Below are 18,331 nucleotides of genomic sequence, written 5' to 3' on the forward strand. Positions count from 1 at the left end.
TAGTTTAAGCATCTAGCTTTTAAGATTAATCAGCCTGATTGTACTGCGCTTAAAATTAGCTGCTTGCCGATTACTGAATGCTGCTGTAAGAAAAAGCTGATTTCTAGAATTAAAGTATTAAACACTGCTCTTTGATTATGCAGAAGAGCAGAACTAAAAAAAAAATGACTGATCAATGCAACCCTGATAACTTGGACCTAAAATTGCATGATTCAGACCTGAACAAAGGGAATATTAGACCATATCCAAACGTGGCCAATCTTATCATCAAATACTAAGGAGTATCAAACTTGCTTGAATTATTATTCGTATGTATTAGCTGATTGACAATAATATAAACTTGACACTGAACCAACGACTTATACAACTTACAGCGTACATAAGTATGTACTAACTAGTAGCTACACTAATACAAAACCTGTATTGTAGGACTTGGTTACAACTTAGTCTAGGCTGCGAAGCTTTGTATGTGAACATGATTACAGTTTTAGGATAGGTGAGATTAAGATTAGATTACAGTGACTGACCGAGAAAATTGTTCATTGAGGCTTAATGGGGTAACTTAGAATGTGGAACTGGACCTACATCTCCTCTATCATAGTAAGGAACAGGATTCCAATACCCATAATCATCTTCTCTTACGATACTCTCCGGCTGTGGTTGATGTTGATGTTGGACGCTCTCTTTAGTCTGTACCTCTCCTGAAGATGAAGCTGACGATAAAATAGCCTCCTCATCAGAGCGCGAGTAATCCAGAGATGGTGGAGAGGCTAGCCTGTATAACATGTTTGGTGATTTTGAGGGAGGTGGGCGTGACTCGGTTGGCAGTGTAATGGTTATATGCAGGAAGATAAACAACACAATTATGCATGAAATCTGCATTGTTGACCTAAAAACGATGAAGTTTCTCTTTCGTTGTTAAGGTTGGAAGGTAGGTGATTTTCTTTCGCGTAGTTCTTGGGCGCCATTTGCGTGGTAAGTGTTTGAGCTTTAAATATGAGGGGAGATTGAAGAAGTTGGAGACAAAGAGGGGAGATTAGAAGAAGTGTTCGAATTAAATTGATCTTCTTATTGTCATACTTAGCGGATGAAATGTTCATGGTTCTTGCATGTAAGAGGAGATAAGGAAGAAAGAGAGGGAGTGATGGGAGTTTTTTGTTTAATTTGTTGAAGTGAAAGCCGGCAACTATGCTACAACGCTTAATGTTGCTCCCTTCGTTTCATTACGTACAACACGTACAATTTTCTAATTTTTAGGTTGAAATTGTTCTCTAATTTAATTATTTAGTTCAAAATGCTAGACTTCTACTTCCTCCGTTTCTATTTACTTGCAACACAGCCTTGTGGCACGTGTTTTGAGGTCGGGTTTATGTAATGTAAACGGATAATTATTAATTATTATTTTTACAAATGATACTTAACCCTATTCTAATCTTCGTGTAAAAATTATATTGATAATATCGCTCGCCTACCCTCACTAATTATCTCCTAAAACTGCGTGCCCAAAAGATGTGTTGTAAGTAAAAGAAAACAGAGGAAGTATTAAAAATGTTAAAGATGCATTTAAGATGAATCTAATAATGACTTATTTATTAACATAATTATAAGTAGAAAATTATGGCATGGCTCAATGGACAAAAAAATCATAAAATTTTCCGTTGCCGGGACTTGAACCCGGGTCTCTCGGGTGAGAGCCGAGTATCCTGACCAACTAGACTACAACGGAATTGTTGATTAATGTGTCCAACGAAATTAAGATATTTTATTTCTACTTCCATTGTACAAAACAAACGCACTTTTTATCCTTAATTCCTTATATTTTCTCCGTTCTTTTTTACTTACAACGTTGAATTTATAATTATGGTATATCAATAGACACATACGTAGACTTCAAATTCAATAAATACTCATATATAAATCATACTTCAAATTCAATAAATACTCGTATATACATCGTACTTCAAATTCAATAAATACTCGTATATACTTTATATTCGTATTATTCTAGTATAAAACTTAGCTAACTGCCTACCTTACCCTTGCTTGAAGATATAACTTAAGTCACTTTATGTTCAATCACAATCAAAAACAACAATGGTCCAAAATCATGCAACAAATTCAAGAATCAAGATTTATACAGCAATTACAGCCCATCCACATATACATCATAGATAAAATATGCTTCATCATAATTAGTGACAGATGAAGAAACGGTCCACAAAGTGTCAATTATTTCTCTGGCATTGATTAATCAACGATGAGGACCATTCTAACTACCATAAATTGACTACTTTAATCATGTAATTAACTCAGATTTCTTTTATACTAGTACTAGATAATTAGAAACATGCTAAAAATGATACAGCATGTCCCTCATTTTCAACGAGTACTGCGACTACTGCCTTTTTATTAGATTTAGTAATGTGATAACTAAATTCAAACAGAATTGTACAGTAAAAAAATAGATAAAGTGTAACACGTATATAGCACTCGAGTGCTTCATCAACTACTGATTATGATATTAAGTTGATAACGTCAATACGACTCAAAAGTAAACTAAATGTGATGAATTATTAGTAAGCAACCAACAGATATGATGAATTAATATCCTGTTAGTGACGGTTTAAGTAATCATTGTCATCACATAATCTTCCAAATGGACATGATTACCTACCTGCTAATGATATAATGAAAAGGGTGAATAAAACCAAGTTCAATTATTTTAGTATTAATAACAGATCTTCTAATCACCTCAATTAACTACAGAAAAAAAGCAAGGAAAGCTTTAGTCCTTTGAAAGGAATAAAGTGTAAAGTTGTGCACTTTTTTTTAGAAAAAGATGTAAATGCAAAATAAAAGAGACTCAAATTCTGTTTACTTTTGAATTACTTAAACATTGATATGAGTTAATGACTAATGACTCAAGCTCTGTTCCTTATATTTCTATCTATTGGTAGATAAAGGAATCTTATATTCTTACTAAGATACTCCGTATTTATGAGCTTGTTTGGTTGCAATGGGAATTAACTTCTCATATTTGCAAATCATGGGAAATTTGGTGCAATCAAACAAGGCCTAGATGTCTCTTTTCACAAAAGTCCTACTCACTTTTTTATACCATAATGTATCAAAACTTTTGACTCATTTTTTATAAATGATTCGAACTTTTGGGATGACGGGAGTATATACAGAATTAACGACTAATGGAGATGATAAATCCATCAAATAGTTTGGCATAAGAAAGAAAAATCAATTTCAAGGCAAATGGCAAATTTGGATATTCAGAACATACAATGAGATTTTTAAGTGTTGTAGCTGTTGTGGACTTGTGGCTGATTTTGCCTCAAAGATAAGTCATCATATATTCGGTATATACACAGCTGCTGGAATAGAAAGCCTTTCTGCATTTAGTGATCTGAAAACCAGCAGCAGAGCTTCGTGAAACAACAATGTTTTACATGTGGACATGAGCTTGATAAACATGAAAACAACGATTTAAAGTTTGAAACGACATAAGCTTTTACCATGAAATCAAGTGATGAGCAAATGACAGTCACGCTATCAACTCAACCATGTTTGCAGTTTGCACGAAGGCACACTAAGCGAAAATGAAAAATTTCGAAATAAAAATTTGCCATCAACAATAAACGGATAATGAACCAAGGCAGTAAACAGATTAAACAAGGGTGCACATCCAAACTTGAACAGAAAGAATGAACATTTGAAGCAAGGGGGAAAAATCACTGTACAAGGGCAACATTAATTTCTGCACACATCCACTAACCTACATAATTCACACCAAACAGCTAAACTTACAGGAAAAAAAAGTTATACTAATACACAATTAACAAAATGAAACTAACTACAGAATTATTTCAGGACTAGTTCTTGGAACCGAAACATTTGAACTTATCTTTCGCTGCTTCTGCCTCCCTTTGGTACTCCTTGAATGAAAACTCCTCCTGCTTAACTGAAGAAGGCACTTTACATTCACTATAGCACTGATTGCACAAACTAAAGTGAGCTTTCACCTCCTTAAACCGAGAACCAATAATAAGGTAGCGGCAAACTGCACAGACATAATGGCCATGTCGAACCCGATCACCACTCTCCAGTTTCATCAGAGTGGATAAGATACCAAAACCAAATTCAGGGTCATCAAACATCACAATAAACTCTGTCATAGATACCATAGAAGCATCTGAATCCCCACGAATTTCTAAAATCTCACTAGACCCTTGTACAGGAAAGTAGATGGCTCTCAACATCTTCATATATCTGGTAGCATCAGATTTTCTGAGCTGCCCATTACCCTCATTGACAGGCCGATACAGAAGAGCTTCAAATGCAACACGTTTCCGTTTTTCCAATGAGCCGCCACAAATGGGAGCAATGATTGCATAAAACATACCAATATCCACTCTAGACAGTCCAGAATCATCTAACACAGAAAGAATTCTCTCATTAATGGCTTTAATTGCTTCTTGAAATGTCTCAGGTTTCAAGAAACCTAGCAGCCTGCGGAGAATTCCCTCCAAGGCATTCTTGCGAATGGATTTCTCTGGAATACCGGTACCAGAGAATGACAAGGGCACATCACTATCACTAATTTCCCTCATCAAAAGATCTACATCGCACCTATTCAATCTCGACAATCTCTGAAAAGCCCTGATCTCAAGGGCAGTTGCCAACTCCTGCCTAGAGGTAGTCTTGCTACCCAAAGTCTTAAATTTCAATGGTTCAACAACGGTGAAAGAATTCTCTCCATTGGAACCTCCATTAGCCTTCACCTTCTTCTTATGCAATTGCTTCATATGAGCAATCGCATCATGCACCTCAACCCTATTCGTCATCTTCAAGGCTTCCTTCATTGCTTTCTTAGCCTCATCGGATTCACCAGCACCCAACAAGGAAACCGCCTTATTGAGCTGAGCCCGCCAATGGTTTGGCCACAACGTCAAAACCCTAGTATACATTTCAGAAGCTCTCTGATACCTCCCCATATCCATATAAAGCCCTCCCAAGTTATACAAAGCATCAACATGACCCGGGGTCAAGTCAATCGCCTTCTGAAACTCTACAATAGCCCTCTCATCATCCCCTAACGCGTGCAAGGCCGAAGCCAAATCACAATGTGCATCAGCATAATCAGGTTTCATAAATATAGCCTCTTCCAATGCTTTCACAGCTGCCCTATACTCCCCTACCCCAAACAAAGCACTACCCAAAAGCTTTAAAGCCCTATAATGAGTAGGATACAATATAGCAGCTTCTCTATAATGTTCACAAGCACTTAAAACCATACCTTCCGCTTCGAGGGTGATCCCCAAATTGACATGAATTTGAGGGAGCAAATAAGCCCATTGATTCCCACCAGTTTCAGCTGCCTCCAATGCCAATTGAAACTCCTCCTTAGCCTCCCCAAACTTCCCCAATGCATACGAACAATTCCCGGCTCGAAAATGTGGCCTAACATCAACCGGTTGCAGCTCACAAGCTCTCTTAAAACTCACTAAACCATCCTTAAACAAATGATGCTCATACAATACCCTGCCAATTGCCATATGCCCATCAAATGCCTCCTCCCTCGACCTCGCCCCATCTGCCTTGGTTCTCAACCCACCCAATTCCTTCACAAATGCAGCATAATCATGCCCTGATTCCACCCAATTCACCCTCTCCGAAACCTCGGAAGATGACGGTCCGAACTCCCTAGACCACCCAGCATCCGAATACATATCCGAATTATCATTCTTCATTTTCCCATCTTTCACTTGCTTTGTCTTCAACCGCTTTACAAGTATCTCCAAGTCATCCACCAATTTCCATGTCTCATCAAAAACAATCCCATGATTCGGCGACGCCGCCCACGCTGCCGTCCTCTGCTTCTTCTGAGGCTCCATTGCTCGATCATCCGCCACCGACGACGTCGAAGCTTCCGCAATTGAATCCTCACCTTCTCCAGCAACCAAATCAAGATTCAATGCTTCAAAATCACGATCAACATCTCCAGCACCATCATCATAAGTTCTTAACAACCCGTCAAAAGTTAAACCCTTATCTTCATCAATGAATTCTTTATAAGTCCGAAAAACTTCGTCGAGAATTGCATTAATTTGTTCGTCAGAAAACTTAACCCTAGGGTTTACAGCAACAACTAAAGCCGCCATTTCAGCTCTGTTAAGCCCTCCATCTTTGTTCAAATCAAATTGCTGGAAAATCCGCTTAACTTTCTCCAATCTCGACCCTCTTGTCGCCATTGTCGAAAACTAGGGTTTGGGTTTTTGAGTTTAATTTTGATTTTTCTAGGGTTTCAAAAAAAACCCCAAAAAAATTTGATTCACAACTAAGGAATCATAAATAGGAGAGAGAAAAAGGGGTAAAATGGGTGAATAAATTTCTGGGTTTTGCTCATAAAAATGATGGGAAGATGATTTCAGCACTAGATCTGAAATGAAAGGTATGAAATTTGAGGAGGAGAGAGAAAATTAAAGGTACCCTTTTTCTTTTTGTTTTATTTTTGGGGTTTTTTCTTTCTTTTTCTCTCTCTTTTTGGGTGTGTCTTTTTCTTAGTCTGTGAATTTCTGGTGGAGAAATGATGATGGTGGTGGGGGAGTAACAATGGAGGAGAGAGAAAATTATAAAATTGACAATTTCCCCAGAAAAATAAGCCTCTGTAATTGGAGGGAAAAAATAAATAAAAATCTTATTTTATTTTAATGTCATTTTAATAATTTTAAAATTTATGGATTTTGGAATTTATCTAAATTTGATATTTTAATTTCTGAAAAAAAATTAATAATAAGTTAGTAGTATTTTATTGGATTTTGGTGGGTTTAATACTACTCCAAGGTAAGAGTGCAAGTGTTTAATATTGGGTTAAGGTGAAATGTGGACTTTAATGTATAATTAAGTAGTTGGTTGGTTGGGTTGTTAGTTTGTGGGTGGGTTGAAGAGTTCAAAAGTGGATTAATTAGTTCTAGCTGGCTAACAGTTTGGTGTCATGCACCAATTCATATTTATATGGATTGATTGATTCTTTTCCTTAGTATTACGAGTATTATTTAAAATTGTAAAAGGGATGAATATGATACTTATGGTACATTCGGAATAACAAATTTTGTATTGCCGTACGTAACAATTGGTATTGGCTTAGGGCCTGTTTTAATTTACTGAAGTGAGCTGATTTGTACTGAACTGGAATGATTGGAGTTGAGCTGTACTGAACTGGACTAAATAGAGCTGAAATGAATTGTTTATGAGAGAAGAAAATTAGGAACTGAACTGAAGTGATAGGAGCTGAACTAAACTGAACTTAACTGATTGGAGCTGAACTAAACTGAACTTAACTGATTGGAGCTGAACTAAACTGAACTGAAATTAAGCTGAAAAGAACAGGCCCTTAGTGTTGCCAAAATCGTTGGTGAGTCTCGTCATTATATAATAAAGGATTGATAATTGAGTATTGTGGTTAAAATTGGTGATGAGATAAGGGTAACGGTTAATGTCTATACCAAATTCTCTTACACCTTTCAAACATTTATCTTAACAAATTCTTTGGTGGCAACTTAAAAAATTAGGGGATTTATCATTCTTATATCTTGAAATAAGCATTCTATTGATTGTCATTGTCTTAACTCTAAATCATTAACAATTAGTAGTTTCTTTCATGTGCAAGTTGGTATTTTTGTAATGAGGACCGAGGAAATGAAAACTATATAAGTCCCAACAATATGACCAACTTAGCTCACTATTTCAAATGACAGAGAAGAGCAAATCATTACAAGAGTCCAACAAAAAAAAAAACACATGTAAATGGTGACACCATCTTTATAATGAAATACGCCTAACTTGGATAAAACAATTTTATCACTTGTAAGTATGAGGGCACTAATTGTGATTGTTAATTATAAAATTCGAATTTGAGCTTTGAGCTAAACAATCAATCAAAGTCTAAGTGAAAATGTCTGAAGAGAGTGGGACTAGCCAAACTCATTGGAGACATGTTTTTCATCATATATATTTAATGAATTTACTGAACTTTGAAGTTACTGTGTTTTGACCATTAACATTATATGTCACTTATTAATCAAGTACAAATTTACTACATAGTATTTGTAATAATATTTGATCAATTTCTTTTGTTTCTAGTTGAAAAACTTGATTTTAAATTATTCATAGAGATTTAATCAATTAGGAAATCAAATACATAGTATTAAATTGTTTAATCACATTATTAAATTAATAATATAGAAAATTATAAATTATGTCGCATTTGAATCACTCTTTTATACAAGTATTTCATAAAATCAACAAATAGGTTATTTACCAATGCAATAATTCAAAATCAACAATAGCATCATCTACCAAAATACTAGCTCAAAAAATATTTTAGGTTTTTTCTTTTTAATTGCGTTTTTTTATTTAATTATTTTTTTATTTGCACAATTTAATCCTCAAATAAAAATTGGTAACCATTTTTTAACTTTCATATTTCCCTCCAAAAAAATCTCAATAGTTCTCAATGGGTGCTATTCCTTCTTCCCTCTTCTTTCCATCTTCCAAAACCTCCATTGAAGAGAAGCAAGAAGAGAGAGAAAGACCATGATTTTTGACAAACCCAGAAATGAAAAATGCATTTCAACACACCATCAATTTCACCCGCACCAATTTCCCGGATAAAATCGACGTCAAGGCATTAGCCAACCGCTACGCCGCCGCGCTCCAACGATGCTTCCCGCCAAGCCCCACCTCGCAGTCCCTTGCTCGGACCATCCATGCCCACATGATAACTTCTGGGTTCAACCCAAGAGGCCATATTATCGACCGCCTGATTGATATATACTGTAAATGCAAGAATCTCGGGTATGCACACCAAGTGTTCGACAAAATTCCCCAACCAGATATTGTAGCGAGAACCACTATAGTGTCTGCTTACTGCAATTTGGGGGAGATGAAGGAGGCAAGAAGGATTTTTGATGAAATCCCATTTCATATTCGTGATGTTGTGTGTTATAATGCTGTGATCACAGGGTATAATCATAACAGTGATGGTGTTTCTGCGATTCAATTGTTTGGGGATATGTTGAGGGATGGTGTTAGGCCTGATCATTTTACTTATAGTAGTGTTCTTAGTTCTCTAAGTTTGATTGCAGATGATGCGAGGCAGTGTTACCAGCTTCATTGCGCCGTGGTGAAGAGTGGAACGGGGTGCTCTACATCGGTGTTGAATGCACTTATATCGCTGTATGTGAAGTGTGCTTCTTCGCCTTTTGTTGCAGCTACTTCATTGTTGGGTGTGGCTCGGGAACTCTTTGATGAGATGCAGGAGAAGGATGAGCTGACATGGACAACGATGATTACAGGGTATGCAAGGAATGATGACCTTAGTTCAGCACGGGAAGTTTTTGATTCAACCGGTGTTAAGGTTGTGGCTGTGTGGAATGCAATGATCTCGGGTTATGTGCACCATAGTTTGTATCAAGAGGCTTTGGACCTTTTTAGAAGGATGAATGTTGAAGGAATTCAGCACGATGAATATACATATACGAATGTTCTTGGTGCCTGTGCTGATTCTGGTATGTTTTGGCATGGAAAGGAGATACATGCTCGCATTTTGCGCAAGGAAGCTAAAGTAAGACACAGAGCTGAAGTCCAATCTTCTATAAATAATGCATTAGTCACATTATACTCTAAATGTGGCAGAACTCATGAAGCTCGGCATATTTTTGAAGAGATGCATGTAAGAGATATAGTTTCCTGGAATGCAGTATTGTCAGGCTATGTGACTGCTGGCCAGATTTTAGAAGCTAAAGAATTCTTCAACAAAATGCCAGAGAAGAACCTTTTGACCTGGGCTGTGATGATAGCAGCATGTGCACAAAGTGGATTAGGAGAAGAAAGCGTTAAGCTACTTAATAAGATGAGAACCGAAGGATTTGAGCCGTGCGATTATACATATGCTGGGGCATTGACGGCCTGTTCGAATCTTGGAGCACTAGATCAGGGGAGGCAGCTTCATGGTCAAGTAATTCGCTTTGGATATGAGTCAAGCCTTTCTGTGGCAAATGCTCTGATAACAATGTATGGAAGATGTGGTGTGGTTGAGGATGCAGACTTAATGTTTTCCACCATGCCTTCTATAGATTCTGTTTCTTGGAATGCCATGATTGCAGCTTATGGGCAACATGGGGACGGCGGTAAAGCATTGGAACTCTTTGAGCAGATGCTTAAAGCTGGGATACTACCTGATCGGATTACATATCTTACTATTATCACTGCATGTACTCACTCTGGGTTGGTTGATGAAGGGCGGCATTATTTTCATTCCATGCATAAATATCATATAACTTCTGGAGAAGATCATTATGCGAGGATGATTGACTTGTTTTGTCGTTCAGGAAAGTTCCAGGAAGCTGAAGAACTGATCAATAAAATGCCTTTTGAGCCAAAAGCACCTATCTGGGAAGCTCTGCTTGCTGGGTGCCGGATTCATGGGAACTTAGACCTTGGTATAAAAGCTGCTGAAAAACTATTGGACTTAATTCCACAACATGATGGTACCTACATACTGTTATCAAATATGTATGCTGCAGCTGGCCAGTGGGTTGATGTGGCAAGGGTGAGGATGTTGATGAGAGAGCAAGGTGTGAAAAAAGAGCCTGCTTGTAGTTGGATAGATGTTGAGAATAAGGTTAATGTATTCTTGGTGGATGATACTTCACACCCAGACGTACAAGAAGTGTACGACTATCTTGAGCAATTGGGACCAAAGTTAAGGGAACTGGGATATGTTCCCGACACTAAGTATGTGTTGCATGATATGGAGGCAGAGCAGAAAGAGCACAGTTTGTCTACTCACAGTGAAAAACTTGCAGTTGCTTATGGGCTCTTAAAGCTTCCTGTAGGAGCCACAGTTAGGGTGTTTAAGAACCTCAGGATATGTGGGGACTGCCACAATGCGATCAAGTACATTTCGAAAATAGTACAGAGAGTAATAGTTGTGAGAGATGTCAAGAGATTTCATCATTTTAAAAATGGTGAATGCTCTTGTGGTGATTACTGGTAAAGTAGTTTTTGTGAGATTCAGCTATAGCCGCAGAAGGAATGAATTTGAATATGGTGGAAGCTCAGCAATATTAAGAAGAAACTCCCATGGTGGTAACAATGTAACATGCAACAATTCTGTGTTGTGGCTCTGTTTTAACTTTTGCAGTGTTACTTGGATAATTAGATGTATATCAAAGCTTACAAACAGGGATCTTTTTCAATTTGATGGAGGAATACTCAAACTTACGAATTGGATAGGCTTTGTGAAGGTATGCTGCTTCTACACACTGTAACAGCATAGTCTTGCATCACTTGTTAGTGTCGGCAAGCTCATGATTAGGTAGGGATGTTTCAACAAACCCACCTGAGCAGTATGATACTGATGTTGTTGGATTGTTTTCAAATATAACTTCATGGCCACTGTGCTACAACAAAAAGCAGGATACTTTTTTCCATTGTCATACAAGATGAGCTGAATTTGATCAAAGCACTTTCAGGTTAATTTGCACCTGAGATTAACTTTTTCCATTGTTGCTTTTTCAAAAAATGAATTGTATTATATATTTTAGTGCATTACATTGTTCACTTCAAGAAAAATTCTGGAGAAGGTTGGCACTTGGCACTGTATGTCTTATAGACACCCTTGTACATTTCTTTTTGGGCAGTTAGGGATCATATTGAGCAGTTTTATGTCATTTTACAAATCAAGAGACTTTAGCAGCTGTATCAGTTGATTGATGTTCAGAATAATACAATCTGATAAGCCATCGGAACTTCTGACATGATCAAAATGTATATTTCTTTTTTCTTGGAGAAGTTTTTGGAAAACTCTAGTCCACTTAAGAGGATTCCTGTTATTCAAGAGAAGATAAAGAAGGTTTTTATGTATCGTGACAATAACCTCGACAAGGACAAGCAGAAGGCATTTTGTGCTTTAGGGTCTTCTGTGTGTAGTTATAGAGCTCATAAGTCATAGCACCATCCTTGATTCAGATATCTCTTTACAAAAAAAATAATTCAGAAATTATTTGGATGAAGTGGACAATGAGGATGATGCTTAAAATCTTGCTTCTTATAATTTCTTGATGTAGATATTTTATATCTATGTACAGGGCAAGAGACCCACTTCTTCACATATTAAAATTCAACCATACGATAGATACACTTATCATCTTTTTGACTCCTCTGTGCTGCGTGTAGGTTTTGCTGCAGGAGTTCATGAGTTTCAAGGTCACCACCATGTCATGTGCTGACTAAACCAGCTCTGATTTGAATCTTCTGTCGAAATAGGGATTTCCATATATCTTTGAACAAAGTAAGTGTTTTTATCCAGATGGTTGGATTGTTGATCCTGGAATTGAAAGTCTTTCAGAATAAAAGTAGTGGCAATATTGGCATTGTGCAAGATTTACTGCTTTGGCTTTGTGGGCTTTCTGTTATTATATTCTTTTTGATGCTTGGCAACTCAGTCCTGTCGATTATCAAATAGGGACTTAATTGATTCTGTAGTCATGATGATAAATGAGGAATTGAAAGTTCTGAGAGAGGACTGGTATACATACTGACATACTGTAGTGAGGTTCTTGGACGTAAAGTTATTAGCAATTCCTTTGGACCGAGAGAATAGATGTTTTCTTTATTTTGTTTCTCAGAAAGTCAGAAGGTGAAATCTGATTGAATTTTTCAGCAATATCTGTTGACAATTTGTAACTTGTATGCAGAATTTTGGTTTCTGATGGAAAGGTCATGTCACAAGAATTCTGGAGATGCATTGCTGAGAATTGAGGACATTATCTCAACATAATCAATCTCAAGGTCTATTCCTATCTTGCAAAAGTAAGGTTTTTTATTTTTTTATTTTTTTATTTTTTTTTATTTTTTTTTTTTTAAAAAAGTAAAACTGTTTGACTGAACTACTTAAAATCTTTCGTAGTCTCATTGGACAATAGATAAACTATTAATCTGAGAATCCGGTGCAATCTGGACTGGTCAATGTTTTTATTTAACAAATTAAATTGTTTGACAGAGCAAAAATTTCTGAAGTAATCTCATTAGATCTTTTAAAGAATTCCATAGAGTGCCTGACTGTCAAAGTTTGAACATTCAGTAGAGGACTATCTTAATAAATAAGTTGTCTTCAACTCTTCATGTTATGTGATCCACAGTCTAGTAAAATTATGTATCTGGATTATCAAAACTTTTTATGGTAGAACTGTCCTTTAGAAATAATCCCTCTGTACCATATTTTATTGAACACTTGATTTGGTTGTCTCTGCACTTTTCTTTGTCAGTCTCCATTCCGAGTTCGGGAAGAAAAATGAAACGAGGGAATATTAATATAAATCAATAGACGAGTAGACAACATGTTGTTTGACGATGCTTGTGTAGAATATTAAGTAGCCTTAAATATACAGTATGTATTGCTCAGGGAAAACTTTAGAATCACATCTGCATAAAGGGTCTATCATTTTCTACTCCAAATCATATATTAGAAGAAACATGTGGGTAAACAACTTTGATTCCTGAACTAAATAAATGATTCTCTTAAAGCTATACTCCACTGATATTATTTGATTGTAGTCTGATTTGCCACTAAGAAATTTGATTAAAAAATTCCAATTTTACGCAATTCTAAGGATCATTGACCATATGTTATATGCATTTTTTTAATTAAGCTATAATTTGCATTATCTTGCTCAATCATGTTTATATATTCTTTGCTCACTACTGGAATTCCCCTATATAGGAGTTTTTTGTATAGCCCTTTGGCATCACATTCTCCTCTTAATTAGCTCTTGTAAATTAAAGACATTTAGCAAAAACTATGGCATGGGGTAAAATCCAAAAAGCTCTAAAATGGGTGGTGAAATCAAAGAAGAATCCTCTAAGTGAAGAGCAGTTGAGGATTACTTTCATGGCTCACGACAAGAATGGCGATGGCCACCTTGATAAGGAAGAGTTAAAGGAGGCATTTCGTGCACTAGGAGCTCGTATACCTTGTTACAGGGCTGGCCGCGCTATATATTACTCAGATATAGATATGGATGGAACTATCAATGAGGATGAGATTGACCACCTTGTTTCTTATGCTACCCATTATGGGTATAGCTTTAATTAGCTTTACTTTTACACCCCATGTAGATTAATATGTACTAGTATCAGCAAATTTTCCCTCTTTCACTACCATGATTAAATTATGGCAAGCTGTATTTTTCTAGTGTAAGAGGTTGTAGGAAGGCTTTTATAGTTTTATCTAGGCTCTGCAAAATCTTGTATTAGACAAACTCACAGTAACATATTGTGAGACCCAGGTGACTAGATTTTTGATGTATTTTACTTTTGATGTGTGAATTTTTACCGTTGAAACTTTTCAATGGTTTTATGTTGTTGGAAAGTGGTCATTGTTTCCTGTGTTTCAAATTGTCTGCTTTCAGATATGTGCAAATACATAGCAGGACCATCAAATAGTATTAATCCTTCTCTTGACAGGATTTAAGGCTAGTTTTCACTTAAAAGGACATAGATACAGGTGTACTGTATACATGGGAAAACAGCAGTTTAAGTAATAAAAAAACAAAAAAAAAGACAAGGGCTGGGTTTTTTCCCAGTATATATGACATAAAAACGTTTCTGCTTGATTGATTTCAGCACATTATTTATTAAACAATTGACTTTTATGCAGAATATCTGTTTCTGACGAAGAAAATCGTGTGATTCATGTCACAAGAGATCTAGAGACTACATTGCGGAGGAGACTATACCATGTAATCAGATTCAAGGTAAATTTCTATCTTGCGTTTACTGCTTTTTTTTTTTAAGAACAAAAAGAATATATACTTCATGTATATTATATATTTCTGTGCTAGCTTCACAGAAGAAATGACTTAGTAGATAGTCTCTTAAGATGACTGATCAAACTAATCAATTAATCAGTTCTAAGCTGTGGTTTGAGCAGGTGAAGATTGGTAACTAACAGAATTAAATGTTTGACAGAACAAGAAATGTGGAAATCTTAGTGTTAGAATTTCATAGTGTCTAAAGATGGCATACTAATATTAAGTTTGAAGATTCAATTGAGGAATCTCTTAACATATAAGTACTCTTCATGTCTATTCAAAAAAAAAAAAAGTACTCTTCATGTTATGTGAAGGGCAGCCTACAGAATAGAGTACTCACTAGAATATTGCACAGCTGTTAGGAAATTCTGAGTATAAAAAAAAGTATGTGGTGCCGCTTATAGATTAACATAATATTCCACAGTACCATATTTCTTTGCTTACTAGCTTTGATCAGTCTTACCAAGTTAATTGCACAGTTACATTCGAATTTGAAGTCGCCTTTTCTCCTTCCAATTTTTTACTTAGCTGTACTGTTTCTTCCTGTCAAAAAACAAAAAAAAAAAAAAAAAAAAAAAAACCTGTACTGTTTCTATCACCATACTTTTTCTTGGATTTTCTCTCTATCCAGTATCCATTATTCTTTGGTTCTTTTCTGTCCCAGAGGCAAGTTTGTAAAACTATAAGAAACAGATGGAGTATTAAAATTAATTGCTTGTATCGTTTGATGATGCATGTCGAATATATATTCTCAAAAGTTTTGATACACATCTGCTATAAAGTATAAGCATACAAGCAGGTAAACAGTATTGGTTCCGGAACTGCGTTCTCTATTTCAGACACGTAGTGATACCATTGATAATGATCGTAGTCTGATCAGTCAATTAAAACTTCAAGAAGCATGTGCAATGTCATGAAAATCTATGGATTATGGACCATATATTTCATTGGTATTATCTTCCACAATCGTGGTATATATTCTTTGCTGACGACTGGAAATCCCCTGTACATATATATAGGAGTTTTCAGGTGGCCCTATGGCATCACATCCTCATTATTAGCTCTGTAAACAAACAAGACAGGCTGCATTGCTGTGAAAACATGGCAAGTCAGTGGGGGAAGTTACGAAACGTTTTAAGATGTATGGTGAAATCAAAGAAGAAGAGTCGTCTGAGTGAAGATCAGCTGAGGAGAATTTTCAAGGCTCATGACAAGAATAATGATGGCCGCCTAGATAAGGAAGAGTTAAAGGAGGCATTTCGTGCACTTGGAGCTCGTGTTCCTGGTTACAGGGCTGGTCGCGCTATTCACTATACAGATATAGATTTGGATGGAGCTATCAATGAGAATGAGATCGACCATTTTGTTTCCTATGCTATCCAATTTGGTTATACGCTCGATTAGTTTTACTTTCACACCACATACATAGAGAGGCATACCGAAATCAGCAAAATATCAGATGTCTTCCCTTCTACTACCATGATAAGAGATTAAACTGTGGTAAGCTATATTTTCCAAGAGATTGTAAGAAGGTTACTATTGCTCAGTCTTGTATTATCTCACACTAACGCTTTGTTTGGATAGCAAATAAGGAAGGAAAGGAAGGGGAGGGAAAGAGGAGGAAGGGAAGGGGAAAGAAAGGGAGGGAAGGTGAACTCCATTTTCCCTCCAAATCTCTCTAATTTTGGAGGGATTATGCTTATTAACGAGAGGAGGAAAATGGATCAATCCCTCTCCTTTCCGCTTTCCCTTCTCTCCCCCAATCCTTTACCCAAACAAGAGAGTTTGTCCCCCTTTCTACTTTAGACGAACCACAAGCATTAGGGTGAGACTATCTTATCCAACCAATCCAAGACTCGCACATTAGGTTCTTGGCTAGACTGCCGGAATGTAATGTCATGTACGTAGTATATTGAATTAATGTATACAGTGCCATGGATGACTATCTGAAAATTCTACTCTAATATATGGCCGGTTTGTTTGTTGGTTGCGAATCTAATCTATACCATTGTATAAAGTTTGAAATATGCTTTAATTTAAAATCCATTTATCATATTCTTGAATCTAATACTTTTTTTATTTTGTAAATTTGAAGGACCATTACTTGTGAAGTTATGATATATTTGGAATTTGGGATAAGTATGAAGATATTACAATAGTGATATGAATATCGTGTTACAAGACAAATAAGAGTTAAGATTGGAATATGATTACAGTATTCACTCACAATAAAGAATTTATGAATCTCTTAATAAAAAAATTGATTTTCTTTTTCCTTTTTTTTTTTTCTGAATAGTCTTTTTCAATTACATATCATGAAAACATTCTATTATTTGGTAGGTTGAAGAACACAAAAAACAAACTTAGTGGCTTAGTGATCCCTTGCGGCCTTGTCCATAGTGGAGGACCAACACTCCTGGTCCTATTTATCCTTATTATTCCTCTTTTTTCTTTAGTCTATGAATAATTCAATTTTTTGGGTGTATTCTATTCACTCGATTTTCACTGATTTAAACTTATCTGAGTTTATTAGACTTTATTAAAACTTATCTTAGTTGAAATTTGTACTTGGGTAACCTTTATCATAACTTATTAAACCTGATCTGAACTTAACTGAATTTATTACACTTGAAATAGGTGAAAATAAGGTGAACAGAACATACCCTTAATTCGATTTACATTGACATACACTCAAATGTACAACTCGTTGTATTCCGTTAAAGAAACATACTCAGTATTTATTATACATTCCGATGTAAATATATTTCAAGGCTTTTACTCAGTCGTTTATTTTAACTTCATGAATTGGAAAAAAAATGAGTCCGAATTGGGTTCACCTATATTGCTCTGTAAAAAATAGCGGTTACATTAGTTGTTTGATTGACCAAAAGTGAGAAAAAATGACAGTTATTTTATTCTGTTAACAAGTCTCTATCTTTTAAAATACAAAAATCCAAAAAAACAACTGTAAAAACTACTCTTCTTCCGAATTTTTCGCCTTCCTTGTTCCTTCTATTTCCCTTCACGTTCTCAAATAAACAACATTTGTTTAGGGGTAAAATAATCAACCTCATTATTGCTGTAAATATATATATATTTTTTTTTGGTGGGGTTTTATCAATTTTTTACCCTGAAAAAAAAAAGTTGTACATTTTGGTTCTATATTTCATTTTCAACCCAGGAATTTTCACCTTAAACATTTGTTTCAAGGAGGTAACAAATTTTAACTGCATTTGAATTTTTCACCTTTTTTAATGTTAATTTCTCAATCTTTCATGTAATTAGGATAGAATAATTCCATTATATAAGCATTGCAAATTAAGATTTGATTGAATTTATCAACTTTAAGTAAAAAAATTTGTCAATTTTTTTGTTTAAATGGTCATGTTCTAAAAATCCCATTTGAAAATGAATTTTATCTTTTAATCTTTCAAGGAATCTACCTG

At 35.6% G+C, this 18,331-nt stretch overlaps 1 non-coding gene and 2 pseudogenes across 1 annotated transcript; 1 reads left to right on the plus strand and 2 right to left on the minus strand.

Annotated features, from left to right (window-relative positions):
* Positions 1–1,653: 1,653 nt before the first annotated feature.
* On the minus strand, positions 1,654–1,726 carry TRNAE-CUC (transfer RNA glutamic acid (anticodon CUC)). The gene has a single exon. It is a non-coding gene; the product is annotated as a tRNA-Glu (tRNA).
* A 1,974-nt stretch (positions 1,727–3,700) lies between these two features.
* On the minus strand, positions 3,701–6,614 carry LOC145615054 (putative TPR repeat-containing protein At1g05150 pseudogene; annotated as a pseudogene).
* A 1,897-nt stretch (positions 6,615–8,511) lies between these two features.
* Positions 8,512–11,451, plus strand: LOC145615228 (pentatricopeptide repeat-containing protein At1g25360 pseudogene; annotated as a pseudogene).
* The last annotated feature ends 6,880 nt before the right edge of the window (positions 11,452–18,331 follow it).

The sequence above is a fragment of the Chenopodium album genome, chromosome 25 (assembly GCF_948465745.1).
Source record: "Chenopodium album chromosome 25, dcCheAlbu1.1, whole genome shotgun sequence".
NCBI lineage: Eukaryota > Viridiplantae > Streptophyta > Magnoliopsida > Caryophyllales > Amaranthaceae > Chenopodium > Chenopodium album.